At 35.2% G+C, this 18976-nt stretch overlaps 1 protein-coding gene across 6 annotated transcripts in view; it reads right to left on the bottom strand.

Annotated features, from left to right (window-relative positions):
- INPP4B (inositol polyphosphate-4-phosphatase type II B) overlaps nucleotides 1-18976 on the bottom strand; it is a 4727932-nt gene that overhangs the window by 2008465 nt on the left and 2700491 nt on the right. The gene's annotated exons all lie outside the window — the stretch shown is intronic.

The raw sequence follows: 18976 nt of genomic DNA, 5'->3' as shown, positions 1-18976 counted from the left end.
AGGCTCTTTTTGAGCCTGCAGATTCTGCTTCTTTGCGACATTGTACCTGGAATGCTGTTTTGTTGCTGGCTCTTATTTGTTCTTGGAGGGTTTTTGAGCTCCAGGCCCTTATGGTCATTCCTCCTTTTTTTGTTTTTTTCACTTGTTCTAATCCTTCTTTTATGCCCAAGGTGGTAAGTGAGTTGTCCTTGAATCAGTCAGTACAACTCCATTCCTTTTTCCCTTCTCCTCAGTCTGATAGTGAGAGGGTCCTGTATAACATGAATATGCACAGACAGCTCAGGTTCTATCTGGATAAAACTAGGACTATTTGTAAGTCTGATCAGCTTTTTGTTAACTTTCATCCCAGGTCTTTGGGTTTGGCTGTTTCTAAAACCATCTCCCCCTGTATATCTCAGGCCATTTCCTTTTGTTATTCTTTTCATAGCAAATCTCTGTCTACTTCTGTTAGAGCTCATTCCACTAAGACTGTTGCCTCTTCTGGTGCCTTCTTCAATCTTTGAAGCTGCTACTTGGTCTTCAATGCATACCTTTACTACGCATTATAAGCTGGATATGGTTTCTAGGGCCAGAGCAGATTTTGCTGAAACCATTTTATGTGCGTTTGTTGTGGACTCTTCTCAGCCTTCTATATCCCATTCGGTTTCTTAAGCTTTTTTACTCTATCTTCTATGTAGAATACTGCAACAGTGATGTAGAAGGACATAGTACAGTTAAAATCTTACCAGAACAGTAGATGTCCTTCTCTTCACTGTTGTAGTATTCACTTCCTCCCTCCAACCCCCTCTTGATTGCTCTGCATTTTTTCCTTCGGGATGTGCATGGACTACTTTGTTCTGTGGAGACTGTTCTTTTCTGGGGCAATTCAGTTTTGGGTAATTGCATCCGTACATCCCTTTTATGCCCTACGTTCTGTGTGGGGACCATAAATGTGACGTACATCACATACAATATCTTATTTACGCTTCTGCATACCGGTTGAGCGTTGGGCTGCCCTGGGCAGGACATCCCTTCTATGAAGAATACTGCAAAAGTGAAGAGAAGAACATCTACTGTTATGGTAAGATTTTACACAACTGTACGTTCTGCAAAAGAACAAGTGTTCAAATAGGGTTGGATTTTTCATGGGTCAAAAGTTTAGGCACAGATCTCAATGTAAGAGAGTGAGTACAGAGAAAGGGTTGACAATCTTGTCTGATAACTAAGATTTTTAAGGCAACTGATCTTTTAGTTATGAATCTCTGAGGTCTCTGAAGTTGTGTGATACATTTAAACAAATACATGCCAAAAGGTGCATTATATTCAATAATGGGTTTATTAACATAGGAATAAAGGGGAATTAAGATGTCTTTGGGTCTAGTGGAGATGCCTTTGGAATTAGAGTAGTCAGATAAAAGGCTTTCCGAACTACTGTGGAGACATGCTGGTCAAATAATAAGGAATTAACAACAAGACTGCCTAAATTCCTTACAACAGAGTCTGATCTGAGGAGTGCATCACCTATATGGTAAGTGAAACCAAAATGAACTACAACACATTTTTTACATTTAATTTGAGACTGTTGTCCTTGAACCAAGTTGCAGATCAAATAACAACACCCAAGCTGAGAAATCAACACCAAATAGGAAAGGGCCCAAAACTGAGCCGTGTGATACACCACTGGTGCCATCCTGCCTTATTATTCCAGTCACCCTGAATTTTATCAATTATAACAAACACAAAATATGTAGTAGGATGTCTAATAGTGTGTTTATACAAAGAATTAGAGATATGTTTGTTCCTAATGTCACTCAAATGTTCTGCAATAGGCATTCTAAAAGGATGTGAAGTTTGTCCCTCATAAAAAGCAGAACATGTGCATGTAACTAAATATATGATCCAATCCGTACTACAGTTACCAAATACATTGATGTCATAAAACTTCGAAGTGTTATTAATAGTAAACTATTTGCTCTTCAAAACAAATGTACAGAGTGAATAATGGAATAGACCAAAACCACGCAAGGTAGACTAAGTGCACGGATTGTACCAAATCAATCCGTATTGTCAAAAAGTAATCCAGCATAAAGAAAAGGTAAAAATAAATAAAGGCTTTATTGTGACAACTCCATGTGAATTAGAAAAACGGTTTCGGCTGTAGATTCAAGCCTTCCTCAGTGCAACAAAGTATTACATTAGAGCACACCCTAGTGTCTACTTTTATATCAATATATTTAAAGATATACACCTACAATAAATGTATTTAACAGAACAATCAAGTTAGAATCTAGCTTAATTCATTAAGGCCAGGTCTGAATAAAGCCCCTAGCCTAATAATCCAGGAGGATTCCTTGTTATTTAATATTTCATGCCATCCTGCTTTGGAAGTTCTGTGCATCTGAATTTTATCAATAATAGTACAATTAAATTTGGCAGTTTTGTATATGGTAGTATGTTTATAGAGGGCGTTGGAAATTATTTTGTTTCTAATCTCACTTAAATGCTCACTTATGCGGTGTCTAAATGGTCTTGACGTTTGTCCAACATAAAAAGAAGAGTAGGTACAGGTGGCTAAATAAATTAGCCAGTCACTGCTGCAATTCCCAAAAACTCTGATCTGATAAACTTTTGAAGTATTACAGCTAGTGAATTCTTTGGTTTTAAAAATATGTGAACATGCGCTGCAATGACCACAAGGGACACAGCCTACTAATGTATCACCAAATAATGTTTTCCTGCATAGTTAGTGGTGGATTGTAACGTTTATAATGAGTGAAGTATGAGTTAATAGTTCTGTCTCTGCGGTAAGAAAAAAGACATCTATCTTGAAGTACCTCATTCAAATGTTCATGTGCACGTAAAATGTCCCAATACTGTCTTTCGGCTTTTCCCGGTTAGGGGTCGCCACAGCGGAAATCCGGTCTGCTAATGATTGGCAGTAGAGTTTTACATGCTGGCTTGCCGGGCCTAACGCATAAACTTCAGCGAAGGAATGCCCATTCACGCATGTCGACACACAGAAGACACTCTAACCGAGAATCGAACGCGCAACGTCTAACTGTGAGGCGACAACGCTACCGCAGCACCACCACTGCAGTACATAAAATGTCCCAATGATTATTAATAATATTTCTGAACCTAGGAGTGTTACTACCAAATGTTGTCACTAGTCTAACTGGTTGTGATTCCTGTGTATTGTGTTGAATGGCTCTATTTTGATATTCCAAAAGTTGGGATCTCTCAGTTTGGTTTACCTGTGTTACAGTTTGGGAAATAAGATGTTTATTGTAGCCTCTAGTTACCAGCCTATTTGTTAGATCTTGTTGACACTCATGGTGACTTTGCTCAGAAGAGCATATGCGTTTAATGCGTAAATACTGGGACTTGGGGATGTTGTTGATGATGTGGCAGGGATGATGACTGGAGGCATGAAGTAAAGTGTTATATTTTGGAAATTTTCTATGTACCTGAGTTTCCAAAGTATGATCTGCTTGTCGAGTAACAATTACATCCAAAAAGATAATTTGTTGATATTCAATGTTTAATGTAAACTGAATATCCCATCTGTTATTGTTGAGATAATTCACAAATTCATGTACATATGTTACATCACACCATCCAACAATCATCCAGATTACGTCTCCAAATGTCCAACTCATCTAAAAAGGAGTTATTACTGGTGTCATAAATTAGCTGCTCTTCAAAACACCTCATAAAAATGTCATTAGAAATGGGAGCAAAGTGTGCTCCCATAGCTGTATCTCTGACCTGCCAATATGATTTGCCATAAAAATAGAAAACATTTTTAGTTAAGACATGTTCTGTTAGGGTGAGAAAAAAATTATTGAAACCAAGAGTATATAGTTTAGATTTCTCTAGCCAGTACTGAATGGCCTGTAGTCCAGCCCCATGTGGTATACTAGTGTAAAGGGAGGTGACATCCAGTGTGCATAGATACCAGTTAGATTCCAACTGTGTATCCCGAATGATATTCAAGAATTCAGTGGTGTCTTTTAATCTAGACCTAACCATAGACAATAAGGGTTGTAGATATTGAGTCAGGAAGGCAGATAAAGTTTCGGTTAAAGAACCCTTCCCAGATACAACTGGTCTGCCTGGTGGACATGTAGAGTTTTTATGTATCTTTGGGAGTAGATATAAATACTGAGGGATCGGATCTGAAACCTTAAGTTGTTTGTGGGTTTTTTGATGAATAATGCCTTCCTCCATGGCTAGATCTAGAAAGGAATCAATATGTTTTTTAAAGTTTGGCGTGGTGTCAACAACCATATGTATATAAAAGCGGGCATTAGATAATTGTTTATCTGCCTCTGCCTGATACATCTTCCAATCCATCACTACGATGCCACCTCCCTTATAAGCTGGTAAAATAACTATATTGTGATTAGAACTGAGTTCATGTAATGCTTGATGTTCTTGCTTAGTCAGATTATGTCTGACTGGTTGATATTCTTGAGAGAAATGCAGATCGTTAAGAACTGTCCATAGAGGGTTGAAACTCGGATCTTCCAAACTGAAACCCAGTAGATCTTTGAGCATTTGCAGTGTCTGAAAAAAATATTTTGAGATTAAGTAATCTACAAAAACTGTTTAGTTCATTGGCTAAAGTATGCTCAGGTACAACAAAAGTAGGTACAAAATTGAGACCCTTATTCAATACTTTATTATGTATATCTGACAATTCGTATGAGGAAATATTGTGTACATTGTCTACTGAGTTACAATTTTCTGTAGCAGTTGTTGAATGTTCTATGTATTTCTTTCTATGTCCCCCCCCCCCTACGTTTGTTGTGCCTAAAGGGTCTGAAGATTGTTTGCGTTTAGCAACTGGAGAATCTTATTTAGGAAGGCAATCAAAATCAGTGGCAGAAGACGAATCGTCCTCAGAAGTACCACTTTGTGATTGCGCTGTTTTTCTAAGTATAAATCCTGGTCTCTTCCTTCTGTTGGTAGGTTTGTAACTGGGGTCAGAAAACCAGACACTTTTTTGAATGACAAACGGTTTCCCTTTTTCATAGTCAGCAGTGTCTCTTAGAAATTTCTGAGTTTTCTTTTTGATGAGTTGTTCTTCTAATGTAGCTACATCCTTAGCCAAATTAGTCAAATAGCTACTGAAAAAACTTTCAGATTCATAAGTCTTGGCTTCTTGGCAATTGGCATTAATTTCTACAATCTGTGTTTCTATCATTCTTTCATAATATACAATCAGTGTATCTACAAACAACATGGATGCTTGGTGTTGTGTTTGGGCCCAGTCTATTGAGAGCTGGTCATCAATTATCCCCACTAACGGTTGAAGTCTAATTCTTAAACCTCGTGGTGTTATGTTTTTGAGTTTATAAGCTTTAAACAATTTTAGATGCCAAATATTGGCCCTTAGTGTTTTCATATTCTTGGTCAATTTCTGAAATAATACACCACAAAGATGTTTGGCATCTACCATATCAGAAGTGAGACCACTAGAATTGGGTGGCTGTAAGCCAAAAACAACCAAATTGTCTTTATCAGCAGAAAGGCCTTGTAAAATCCCGGTGAGATCCATAATGCCAAGTGATACAACACAATAAGACAATACAATTATCAGGCCAATATATATATGTGCATATAATACAAAACAGAAAATATAAAGATAACACTTTTATATCAAATATATATGTATAATATATTGGCCTAATACAATTACTTCAGTTGGGTCATAAACTAGAGTTCAGCAAACTGATATAGATAAATGTATATTGGTAATACTATAAAAAACTATTGAGATGACCAAGTGCTGCTCATAACCATCCTAAAAAAAGGGAAAACACACCCTGTAAACCAGAATATAAGGTCTAAAGGAAGACTATAAGTTATGCAGAAATACTTAAACTTGTGGCCGACCTTCATCTCAACCACTTGTCACATATACATAAAGGCTCTTTGGCAGGCCAAATGGTGGTGGTGTGTCTTTCGGCTTTTCCCGGTTAGGGGTCGCCACATCGGAACTCCCGTCCGCTAATGATTGGTAGTTGATTTTTATGTGCCGAGTTACCAGCCCTGATGCACAAACTTCAATGAAGGTATGCCCATTCACACATGTCTCCACGCAGAAGACGCTCTAGCTGAGAATCAAACCGGACAGCGTCTTACCACAGCGGGCCAAATACTAATCATATATACCCTAAAGAAGGAAGCAGACCTTAATAACAAGGTATAAAGTCCAAAAAATTATTCTGAATTGCTCAAAGTTATTTGAGAGAATCAAAATTGTAGCCGACCTTCGTCTTAGCCACATATCACATTGGTATCTATGCAAGCCACTAAACTTAGTGGAACAAGTATGATTATTTGAAATATTTCATGAAAGGTGGCCTGTTATATCTCTGTCGTTTATTTACTTGACAAAAGTCATTTATAGAGAACTTAGATGTTTATATAAACCATAAAAAGTTCCCCAAAAACTGCAACAAATGAGCAACCATTAGAAAAATTCACAATTGGAGAGTTAGCAGCTAGCATTCGGTAAACTCAAAATTTCAAGTTATAGATAAACAATATACGCAGAGCTCATATTTAGTCCCCAAACAAAATATTATTGTAACATGCTGTGTCACATTAAACTTGTGCATCAACGGAGTCACCAAGAGCTTAGAAATTAGTATATCATGAATGCATAATATTTTAATAAGTTTCTGCCTACAAATAGATTCTCAAGCCATTGATCCCTCATTCAGACATATATATTGTAAGCCACACTGATCCTATTTGCCCAATATATAAATGTATAGCCACATATATGTATAAACACAACAATCTGCTAGAATATAATCAGAACTGCCATACAACATATAGATGTAAAATTACTGAATGGTGAAAAATATTTGTAAATAAAGACTATGAATGTCCAAACAGCCCAGCGATCAATAGACACATCTGAAATGGCAATTGAAGAGTCCAAAACACATCAAAAAACATTAATGTTACTTCAAACAGTTTGGATATCTCTGGCGTTCACAGTTTAGCCACAAAAATGGCGTCCCTCCATAATCCACATTCCAAGGTACACCTTCATAGACCATTGTCAAACCTGTCCCATGAACTTGTGCATAAAATGTAAATATCTAATGAAGAGTCCAAATCAACCCATTGTGCTGAAATCATATTCAGCATGAAACCAATAGTACTAATATTAGGTTTAGATTTAACAAAAATAGACGTTGCTTCAACAAAAACCAAACAACTAGTAACATATATAGACAGCTGTCCATATAAGTCTTATACATTCAGAAATGAAAAATGGTGAGAAACGATGTTGAAAATCGGCCGCTTGATCCAATGAAAAGGATATAGGCACCAAATAATGCTACGAACACTGGAAAGGTTAAATCAGTTACCGGCTTTGAGGCCCAGTCTCGCACACTAAATATGTAGCCGTAGCCACAGTCTCACCTTCAAATTAGTTCCAAAAGTTGAATCTTTTTCGCAGAAAAACACAGTTTTATTTCCAGATTAAAGATACAGCTTGATTTGGTGACCATATGTTGTATAGCCCTTGTTAATGGCATCCGATATGTTAAATTAGCGTATATAAAAGGGAGCCAACATACCAATATAGGATTCAACACCCAAATAAATAGATGTTAACAAACGAAAAAAACTGTACCCATATCAAAGAGATACTTTCCACACTGGCAAATTCGAACAAGCAGACAATGTGTATTCAGCCACTGATTGATGCAGCCATCCTTTCCAAGCGTCTCCAGCGTATGAGAAATGTCAATGGAATAGACCAAAACCACGCAAGGTAGACTGAGTGCACGGATTGTACCAAATCAATCCGTATTGTCAAAAAGTAATCCAGCACAAAGAAAAGGTAAAAATAAATAAAGGCTTTATTGTGGCAAACTCCATGTGAATTAGTAAACCGGTTTCAGCTGAAGATTCAAGCCTTCCTCAGTGCAACAAAGTATTACATTAGAGCACACCCTAGTGTCTGCTTTTATATCAATATCTTTAAAGATATACACCTAAAATAAATGTATTTAACAGAACAATCAAGTCAGAATCTAGCTTAATTCATTAAGGCCAGCTCTGAATAAAGCCCCTAGCCTAATAATCCAGGAGGATTCCTTGTTATTTAATATTTCATGCTATCCTGCTTTGGAAGTTCTGTGCATTTGAATTTTATCAATAACAGTAAAATTAAATTTGGCAGTTTTGTGTATGGTAGTATGTTTATAGAGGGCGTTGGAAATTCTTTTGTTTCTAATCTCACTTAAATGCTCACTTATGCGGTGTCTAAATGGTCAGGTCAGATACATAAAAACTCTACATGTCCACCAGGCAGACCAATTGTATCTGGGAAGGGTTCTTTAACTGAAACTTTATCTGCCTTCCTGACTCAATATCTACAACCCTTATTGTCTATGGTTCGGTCTAGATTAAAAGACACCACTGAATTCTTGAATATCATTCAGGATACACAATTGGAATCTAACTGGTATCTATGCACACTGGATGTCACCTCCCTTTACACTAGTATACCACATGGGGCTGGACTACAGGCCATTCAATACTGGCTAGAGAAATCTAAACTATATACTCCTGGTTTCAATAATTTTTTACTTACCCTAACAGAACATGTCTTAACTAAAAATGTTTTCTATTTTTATGGCAAATCATATTGGCAGGTCAGAGGTACAGCTATGGGAGCATCCTTTGCTCCCATTTATGCTGACCTTTTTATGGGGTTTTTTGAAGAGCAGCTAATTTATGACACCAATAATAACTCCTTTTTAGATGGGTTGGACATTTGGAGATGTTATCTGGATGATTGTTGGATGGTGTGGCGGGGTGATGTAACATATGTACATGAATTTGTGAATTATCTCAACAATAACAGATGGGATATTCAGTTTACATTAAACATTGAATATCAACAAATTATCTTTTTGGATGTAATTGTTACTCGACAAGCAGATCATACTTTGGAAACTTGGGTACATAGAAAATTTCCAAAATATAACACTTTACTTCATGCCTCCAGTCATCATCCCCGCCACATCATCAACAACATCCCCAAGTCCCAATATTTACGCATTAAACGCATATACTCTTCTGAACAAAGGCCCCATGAGTGTCAACAAGATCTAACAAATAGGCTGGTAACTAGAGGCTACAACAAACATCTTATTTCCCAAATTGCAACACAGGTAAACCAAACTGAGAGATGCCAACTTTTGGAATATCAAAATAGAGCCATTCAACAAAATACACAGGAATCACAACCAGTTAGACTAGTGACAACATTTGGTAGTAACACTCCAAGGTTCAGAAATATTATTAACAATCATTGGTACATTTTACTTGCATATGAACATTTGAATGGGGTACTTCAAGATAGATGTCTTTTTTCTTACCGCAGAGGCAGAACTATTAACTCATACTTCACTCATTATAAACGTTATAATCCACCACTAACTATGCAGAAAACATTATTTGGTGATACATTAGTAGGCTGTGTCCCTTGTGGTCACTGCAGCACATGTTCACATATTTTTAAAACCAAAGAATTCACTAGCTGTAATACTTCAAAAGTTTATCAGATCAGAGTTTTTGGGAATTGCAGCAGTGACTGGCTAATTTATTTAGCCACCTGTACCTGCTCTTCTTTTTATGTTGGACAAACGTCAAGACCATTTAGACACCGCATCAGTGAGCATTTAAGTGAGATTAGAAACAAAAGAATTTCCAAAGCCCTCTATAAACATACTACCATACACAAAACTGCCAACTTTAATTTTACTATTATTGATAAAATTCAAATGCACTGAACTTCCAAAGCAGGATGGCATGAAATATTAAATAACAAGGAATCCTCCTGGATTATTAGGCTAGGGGCTTTATTCAGACCTGGCCTTAATGAATTAAGCTAGATTCTGACTTGATTGTTCTGTTAAATACATTTATTGTAGGTGTATATCTTAATATATTGATATAAAAGCAAACACTATGGTGTGCTCTAATGTAATACATTGTTGCACTGAGGAAGGCTTGAATCTTCAGCCGAAATATGTTTGCTAATTCACATGGAGTTTGTCACAATAAAGCCTTTATTTATTTTTACCTTTTCTTTGTGCTGGATTACTTTTTGACAATACAGAGTGAATAATAACCACAAGAGACACAACCAACCAAAATACCCCCCCCCCCAAGTCATAGTTTGATGTCGGTTAGTGTAACTGGATGACTTCTAATAATGATTAAATATAGTACCCAGTGATTTGCCTCTTCTAAATGAAAAGAGACACCTGGGTGTCAAGATGTTACACAACTTATCATCAGATAATAAGATCTTCCAGTATTTCTGTATTAGATCAATACAACCATAGCTGGTAATCACTCTAATAACATTCTTATTTAGGGTGACAGCTAGACGCATGTAACATGGTGCTGAACTGAGGATGCTTGCGACAAACGTTACTATCTAAAGTACCATCATCTTTCCTGCTGACATCAACATCCAAAAAGGAAATCCGATTAACATCTTGTTTGATGGTAAATTGAATGCCCCACATGTTTTCATTCAAATTGTGAACAAATTTAGTCAGATAATTTAAATCTGACCTCCACACCATCCTACAATCATCTAAATACCTGCACCATATGTCTATCTCATCCAAAAATAAATTATGACTGATGTCATATATAACATGTTCTTCCAGGTAGCCCATAAAAAGGTCAGCATAAATGAGGGCAAAGATCTCCCTCATAGCTGTACCCTTCAACTGCAGAGAGCACTCACCATTAAAAAAGTACGTTTTTATTAAGCACATATTCAGTTAGACACAAAAGGAAAGTATTAAATCCAGAACTATACAGTGGGATATGATAGTGCCAGTATATTCTAATGCCATCAGGCCAGCCCATTGTGTTATATTTGTATACAATGCTGTCACATCTAGAGTGCACATAAGCCAGCCTGGTTCTAACTGCATATCTCTAACGATACTTAAAAAGTCACTCATATCCTGAATCCTGGACCTAACCCCACATAGTAATGGTTTAAGACATTTGGTGAGATAAGCTGACAGTGGTTCCATTAGAGAACCATTCCTTGAAACAATGGGTCTACCTGGTAGTTTGTTCAAATCCTTATATATTTTAGGCAGTAGGTAAAGATGTTGTGGTAAAGGATCCTGAAAAGCTAGATGATAGCGTCCTCAATTCAACACCATGTTACACACATCTAGCTCTTCACCCTAAACACTTTATACGTAAGTCCCAGTTTTTATGTGTTCAGAGGATTTGCTCAGCTGAACAAGCTTTTCCAGAAGAACAAACTGATATGATTACCAGAGTTTGCCACAGGGGATATAATAGGAACTACATAATTCAAACCAGTAATTTTGTACAAAATCAGGATGAATCCCAATAATTACAATATAAAAATAAGGTATTTAGGGGTGAGAATGTTATTAGATTGACTATCACCTATGGTCGTAATACATCTGTATTTATTGATCTAATACAGAAATACTGGAATATTTTATTATCCGATGATAAGAAGTATAACATCTTGACACCAATGTGTCTCTCTTCCTTTAGAAGAGGCAAAACACTGGGTTGTTTATTTAACTATTATAAGAAGTCCAGTTATACTAACCCACATCAAACTATGATTGGTGGGGTTATATTGGTTGGTTGTGTCCCTTGTGGTCATTGTTCACTGTGTACATTTGTTTTTAAGAGCAAACAGTTTACTATTAATAACACTTCGAAGTTTCATGACATCAATGTCTTTGGTAACTGTAGTACGGATTGGATCATATCTTTAGTTACATGCACATGTTCTGCTTTTTATGAAGGACAAACTTCACATCCTTTTAGAATGAGTATTACAGAACATTTGAATGACATTAGGAACAAACGTATATTTAATTATTTGTATAAACACAGTACTAGGCATCCTACTGCACATTTTATATTTGTTATAATTGATACAATTCAGGATAACAGGAATAATAAGACAGGATGGCACAATATTTTGAATAAAAAGGAGAAAACTTGCATAATTAGATAGGTGGGTTATTCTCACCTAAATGAGTATTTACAATTATCCAATGACAGCAGGTATGTTAGTACGTGTGTAAGTATTTACTGAGTTGTGTGGCTTTATGTTTTACACACTGATGAAGCCTAGTATGCCGAAACCTGTCTATATTGTTCTCATCTTTTGATGAGATTCATTTTGCTGCTCAATAAATGCTCAGTGCTGGCTGTTTTGGGATCTGATTTTGGCCTTTGCATCTTGCCATATGTGTGGAAACTTTGTTTGGAAGTATGTAATCAAGGCCAATGGATGAAGTCTTCTTAGTTTTTGAAAAGGCTGAGAAACTTGTTCCATAGTAATTAAAAAGGGTGGCTGGGATTGTAGAACATGTGGAATAGCAATAACTGTGGGTGGAGTGAACTTTTCACTAAATTCGTCAGCTAGGATATTAGCTATGTACTTTGGGTCAGAGAATGTAGTATTGTTGTGGACTAGATCCAAACATTGTTGGGTGTTAGTTATTAATTTCCTGACATAGTTAAAGAAAGATGTATAGTTATGTTTGGTTTTAGTGGCTATTTTAAGTTCATAGTCACCTTTGAGCTTCATAATGGTTCCCATAAGCTCTTTGTTAGTTTGCTTAAGTTTGCTCTTAAAGCAGGCATAATGAGATGTTATAAGCATTAATCAGTTTCCCTGTCTTGTTATATAATTTATTTATATGGGCATTCTACCACAAGGGATTATTTTTAAATGTTTTATCATATTTGTTGTGGATAGGGACTTCCTTATCAATACAAATATTTAATTGGCAGTAGAAGGCAGAGGTAGCAGTTTGAGCAATGGAATCCTTTGGAGGAGAATTACAGCAGAATTTAAGTCATCAAGCAACTGAAGGTTTGCTTTTGAGAAGTTCCTAAACACAGAGAGGGTTGTACTCCTCCCTGCCATAGCCACAGCAACTACAGTTTTATCCATCCTTCATTAACAAACAATTCAATATATAAACTATCAAAAAAGAAATCCAGCTTTCACAATACAACAAATGACAATCACTAAGATTATTACTCACAATCCAAACACCGAGGTATGCCTATATTGTTCTTACACTCTTGCATCAAAAATTATTTCCAATCAGTTGTTTACTATAAAGTTACTGCTAAAAGTATTCTTCTCATCTCCATAAAATATAGTTTACCACAGCTAAAGAAAAATGACAGCATTTAACATATTATGGCTGAAAATTAACCAAAATAGTATGAGGACAACCAACCAACTCCCAGATTTGGAGATGGAACTATATATGCCGAGTCCAAATTAGGCTGTCAAATGGAGCACTCAGCTTACTTGCTACCTAGTCTAATCAAGCCAAACATTTTCCTTTCTCTTGTATTCCAGTGACACAAATATTTTCCAATTGTTTTTATCTTTCAGCTCTACTAATTGTGCTATAAAGGCTGCAAATTTCATGAAAAACTTAAGTATCCATGCCCCTTAATGCGCAGTCAGCAAACTGCATTTGGGTAATAATGAAGTAATATATCCTCCATAGCTTTATGAGCATGTAGGAACAGCATCAATTTTGTGATTTTTTTTCCCAGTTAGATGTCATAGCTCTTCTGCAGCATTCACCAAAGATGTGAAGGCATATCAGTGGCTACCATACCAGTAGTAATATATATACTTAATGATCAACTGAAACGAATCAAAATTTCAAATTCAATTAACTGCCCTCAAGAAAATATCTACCTTACAATCTAACTACTCAAGTTTTGTCACTTAAGTTCATCTGAGTCGACTAAAACTTAAAAAAAAAATCAAAGCTGCAGAAGTAGTTAGCAAAAATATTGTTTGCATCTCTTTCTTACTCGATTTCTCTGTCATCAGCTCGCCCTTAAGTTGCCCTGTTGAGCTATTTCTTTCCCCTGGGGACAAAGATCAGGTGAACTTGTGAACTAGAAATGGGACTGTCATCCTTACAGAACAATTTTTTAAATTTATTTTGTTTAAGCCCTGTCATTCCTTTACACGTGCATGTCAGTGTGCAAGGAATGACTATGCAAGGGGCTTTGTTATGCATACCCAATCGTCTGTAGGTTATGTGATCAACCAAATGGGCAGACTTACAGTGGTTGGTCAGATAGTTCAGAAGGATGTGGTGGGTGGGACAAACTTTTACTTAAAAAAGAAAAGAAATACAGCCAGATGTGATAAAGAAGATGTTGCTCAGAATTAGAAGCCTGTTGTTCAGCATAAGCTGTTGGATGGATTGGCAGTATTAGCCAAAAGGAACAATATTAAAAGCCAAACCTGCTAATCTGAGCAATACATATAACTCTCACTGCACAAACAGAGTCTGGGCATACCATTTATTTTTGTGCATCTGAAGGGTGGAAAACATCTATATCAATATAATTTACTGTGGCTTCTCTATATAACTATGGTGAGTGAAATTCAGATGTAAACTATGTTGCTTTTTAATTTACTGATGAACTTATCTAGCCATATGCCAAGGTGTTTAACAGTGCATATCTCAAGACTAACAGAATGGTGCTTGAGGTCATTGGGGCAACAATATGTTGAAGAAGGAAAGGCTGTATTACTAATTATTCAGCAACGATATCAAGAGCTGACGAAGAGCAGCAATAACAGATAATACAAACTTTGTCCCCACACAGCAAAAATAAAAAAGAGTAAACCACACAAAATATATCAGAATCAGTTTAAAATGTGAAAAGCCTTGTTTTACTGCCTACATATCACAGCAAGAAGCAGCATATGCACTCACAGTACCAAGTAAAATTCACTTGTCCAGATAGTGCCAAAATTCAAATATATGACCCTAAATCAAATGGATGTTTTTTTTAACAGAATAAGCATTTACAGTGGATATAAAAAGTTTACACTTCCCTATTAAAATGCCAATGGTACTTGTGATATAAAAAATGAGACCACAATAAATCATTTCAAAACTTTTCCCACCTTTAATGTGACCTACAACCTGTACAATTCAATTGAAAAACAAACACATTTGTTAGGGGAAAAAATATAAAAAATAAAAAACGTACAATAAGCTGGTTGCATAAGTGTGCACACCCTTAAACTAATACTTTGTTGAAGCACCTTTTGATTTAATTACAGCATTCAGTCTTCTTGGGTACACACCTGCCATCAATTAAAGAGACTCTGAAAACCAATTAATAATAGTTGTATAAATGTTCAGTGTCATATGCTTAATGTTTTTATTTTGGAGGTATTTCTGGTGATGAGGCATGAATAACGGGAAGTACTAGTACTAGGTCCTGCTCTAAATCCATGTTGTGCATGGGGAGACAGTAGGTTGTTATTAAGTAGGTGTTGCAGGCATTGATTGCCTGTGCATTTCTTTAATATTGTGAGTGGGGATGGTGCATTATTTTTTACATAGTTTAGAAACATACTGCTGATGGACTGAGCTGTTAATAGGGAAAGCAAACTGCATACACGAAGGAGTTGGCTGCTTCAAGTAAATATTTATAGGGCATTTGGTCTGGGGCTGATCTGGTATGTTTTAGTTTTAGTATAAGTTTTTTTTTTTCTTGGTTTGACTGACACGGACAGGGTCAAAGATAAATTTGAGAGTGTTGAAGAGATCATAGGTATTGGGTGTACATGCACTGATTCGGTCAAAGGTATAGACATTTTTAAAGCAAATTACACTGTTTGATGTATTAGAGAAGTAATAGAGAAGTTACAGGTTGAATTAAGTAATTATTCACTTTATATGCTATGTGAAAATTACTTTTATTTGGGGTAGGACTTTGCTGAGTGGGTTTACTGGTTTCAGTAATTTGTCAATGGCATCTCGCAACAGTTTGAGGTTATTTAGCAGCTGATGTTTGTATCCTGAGATAACATTATTTCCTTTTCTTTTTAAACTGAGTCTCTAACTTCGTTTCTACATCTGAAGTGAGGCAGTTGTCTTGTTATGTCTCCATATTTTCCAAATGTTGTCCCTTTGATACATATGAGAAGTTTTAACTCAGAAGTCAGCAATGTAGCAGGATTTTTTTATTTTCTTTTTCTTTAATGGAGCTAATGACTGGTGCATGTTTAAGAAGGTGTCAATGAAGTAAGGGATTGCTTCATATACAGGAAGGAATAAGAAGTCCTGTTACAACACTGTAGCAGAATTTGGCTAAGCCATTTGAATGTCACTCTTCCTGGTATTTTGGCTTGTATTCAGATAAATGCAGAATTACAGTTACTGAATGAAGTAGGTAGAAAGCCTCAATATGTGTTTTTTTGCTGTTTTTGAGGTTAATGTCCAGTCTAGTATACTGCCCAAAATTTAACTGCAGGTTCTCCAGACTCATTCCCACCAGTACAGCTGTTTTGAGTGTGTACCTTTAACTCCCAGTGGGTGTGGCTTCAGCCTTTAAAAAAATAAAGTTACCACCTTACAGTTCTAAATAACACTCATTAACAGAGGTCAAATATCAAAACAATTGTGTTTGCCATCATGTATTCTTCAAGATAAAATATTCTTTTTTTCAAAAATAATTCTTTATTATTTTTAAACTTATTGATACAAAGATTTGAACAGAAAAAGAAACAAAAGAAAAAAAAACAGGTAATTTCCAAACAATGCTTCTAACCACAATTCTACAACATATGTACACTATTTACATGAATGCTTCCATCATTTAACAAAAAGGAATAGAGAAGAACATATGAAGAATCTTATCAGTAGGTCTAATATCTTGTAATAGTACAATTTCTGATAACATTTTGATTTTATAGTGTATATGTCCAGGGGTTTTGCTGGGCTCGGAACATTAAGCCAGTAAAATATTAAAAATTTGTTCCCATATCTTCGGATTATTTATATTTTTGCTATGGTAATTGATTAATAATTTGTGGGCTAATATATGTTTTATCGCTAACATCTTGAAGTTGTCCCATGAAGTTTGAGATGGATTCAACCAATTTGTAGCTATGTAGAGTTTCATTAACAAAAAGATATTTAAAAGTATGGTCATTTGGGATCTAGATAAATAGTTTGGAGGGATATGTAACATCATAAATTCCCAAGAAAGCATTGAATTTTGATAACCCATCTTTTGGAGTTGAAGTTTTAAAGAATTACAAAGTTTATATATACATTTACAGCTCCAGAACATGTGAAGGAGGTCAGCAGTTTGATCTTTACAGTATGGGCATTTTGGAGAATTTTTAGAGTTAAACTTATGCAAGCTAAGTCGTGTATAGTAAGCATTATTAAGTATCATGAGTTGGGTAAATGTTAACTTTTGAAGAGAAATTGATTTTACTGTTAAATTAATTGCTTTTATTATTTTACTTTCTTCAATCAATGGTATTTTTTCTTTACAATAATTTGACAAAAGGACTTGATTTTGATATTTAAAGTCTTTTATCAGTTTACATGTAGATGTTATAAATTTGGTATCTTGTAGAAGGGCTTGCCATAGATTTGTACATTTCGCTAAATCCTCATCGTTAATGCTAAAATCTTTAAAGTAGCTTATGGATATTTCTTTAATCTGTCTCAATATGACTAAATATGATTTGGGAAGATTCATTTCCTGTCTTAATTCATGAGTCAAATATTTGAGATATGGGTACATATCAAAAAGAGTTAAATTTATTATAAGTGGAAAATTTTTTAGATCTATTAGTTGATTATTAATTCTCAGGTTAGGATTCCTATGAAAAGGTTGGAAGGTCATCATATGTTGGATAATATTTAACGATCTAAAGAGATTTTGTAATAATGTTATATTTATTTTAATGTGTTCCATTATAGCATATGATTTAAACGTGTCTTTTCCTAGGAAAGGTAATGATTTAGGATTAATATTCAGACTTACAACATGTTTGTAATACAGTTTTAACCAATTTGGTGACCATTTATTACTACGTGTATCGTAATTAGCAATTCTTAAAATTCTATTAGAATTTATTATTAATTAGTATGTTTCAAAGATGGGTAAGTCTAAACCCCCTCTATTCTTCAGGATCATCAATTTGTCATATGATATTCTGGGTTTCCTTGGTTCCCATATAAATTTCGCAGATTCCGTGTGAATTTGTTTAAAGAACTTCTTAGGGATTAGAACTTGAGTAGATCTGAAGATATATAATAATATGGGTAACACGTTCATTTTAATAATTGAGACCTTCGCTAGTGGTGGCAATTTCAATTTATTCCATCTCCTTAAGTCAGATAGAATGTGATCCCAGTTTAGTTTAATGTTATTGATATAAAAGTCTTTATTATCTGTGGAAAATGTAATACCTAAATATTTAATCTTTTCTTCAGATTTTACTTGCCCTATCAATGGTAAAAGTGAAAAGGGTTTTGGAGTTTTTAAAGGGAATAAATTGTTTTTTTTTAAGGTTTATTTTATAGTTAGATATTACTGCATAGTCCTCAACTGCTTTTAATAGTTTTTGGGTATCTGAAACTGGTGTTGTACAGTATATATTAAGATCATCCGCAAAAGCAGCCATAGAAATCTTGGTACCATAAAGTATTGGGGCATTATGGTATATATTTTGTTCAATGTGTAAAAATAAAGGTTCTAGATATAAATTAAATAATAGGGGGGATAAAGGACAGCCTTGGCGGGTTCCATTTTTAATTTGAATCCTTTTAGAAAAGTTTTTATTGATATATAAAGATGTATAAGGATTATTATATAATATTTGTAATATTAGGATAAACTCGTGAGGTATGTTAAAATATGGTAAAATATCAAATAGAAATTTTATGCTAACTCTATCAAAGGCCTTTTGTGCATCAATAATAAGTGCATACATATTTAAATTCCTTTGATTGACATACGAGATTAATGTATGAAGTGTTAAAGTATTGTCGCTGGTTTGTCTAGCAGTTAAAAAAATGGCTTGTTCATTAGATATTATTAAAATCGTTATCTTCTT

The sequence above is a fragment of the Protopterus annectens genome, chromosome 2.part1 (assembly GCF_019279795.1).
Source record: "Protopterus annectens isolate FY-2018-M chromosome 2.part1, PAN1.0, whole genome shotgun sequence".
NCBI classification, from domain to species: Eukaryota; Metazoa; Chordata; order Ceratodontiformes; family Protopteridae; genus Protopterus; species Protopterus annectens.
Note: the sequence above shows the minus strand (reverse complement) of the source record. Positions and strands in the feature narration are given on the sequence as shown.